The sequence below is a fragment of the Tachyglossus aculeatus genome, chromosome 5 (genome assembly GCF_015852505.1).
Source record: "Tachyglossus aculeatus isolate mTacAcu1 chromosome 5, mTacAcu1.pri, whole genome shotgun sequence".
Classification (NCBI taxonomy): domain Eukaryota; kingdom Metazoa; phylum Chordata; class Mammalia; order Monotremata; family Tachyglossidae; genus Tachyglossus; species Tachyglossus aculeatus.
In genome coordinates, this window is record NC_052070.1 from 96230377 (window position 1) to 96231250 (window position 874).

General features: G+C 40.5%; 1 non-coding gene across 1 annotated transcript; it reads left to right on the plus strand.

Moving 5' to 3' along the window:
- Positions 1–455: 455 nt before the first annotated feature.
- On the plus strand, positions 456–589 carry LOC119929287. The gene has a single exon (XR_005451419.1). It is a non-coding gene; the product is annotated as a small nucleolar RNA SNORA7 (small nucleolar RNA).
- Positions 590–874: the final 285 nt, after the last annotated feature.

Here is an 874-nt window from a genome sequence, read left to right on the forward strand (position 1 = left end):
TGCTGGTTCCATTATGATTCAACACAATTGTTCATTGGTTTGCAAAACAATTTGCTCACCATACAAATACTATAATCAAAAGTATAGTTTGAGCACTTTCTGTGTATATAGAATTGTACTGAATGTTTGGGAGAGTATAACAAAGTTAATAGACATTATCCCTGCCTTAAGCTCATTGTGGGCAGGTAATGTGTCTACCAACTCTGTTATATTGTTATATGTACTCTCCCAAGAGCTTAGTACATTGCTCTGCATATGGTAAATTCTCAATAAATGTGATTCACTGATTAGCAGGGAAAACAGACACTGAAATAATTAACAGACAAGAGGAAGGAAAAGCAAACATCTATGAGCTAGGGCTTAGGTAACGGTATGTAAAATGTAATCAGAGGCATGTTATGAGAATTAAAGTGCATATAGGTGAGGCTGAAGTGATAGGGGGATATAATATGTGGATCCTCTCAGGGTCACACCTGGAGAGTTTCCAGTACTCTACTAGTCTTGACTATGGGAGGGTCAAGCAGAGGCCTATCCATCCCATTCCTAGCTTGGGCAGTGGCTAGCAAGTGGAAGGCAATCTGCTACAAGTCAGAACTCACCCGTGCTGGACAGCATGCATGGGAGAGAATCAAGGGTGGAGACTCAGGTTTACTGCGTGGAAGGAGGTAATCGAAAACGCTTCCATATTTTTACCAAGAAAAATCTAGGGATGCACTACCAGAATGATTGCAGGTGGAGGTGGAGCATTCTGGGAGAGATGTGTCCATGGCATTGCTATGAGTCAGATATGACTCAACAGCATAAGACAACAACAATCTGGGAAGATTAGATATTGGTTGTGGAAAGCCTCATTCATTTAATTATATATATTGAG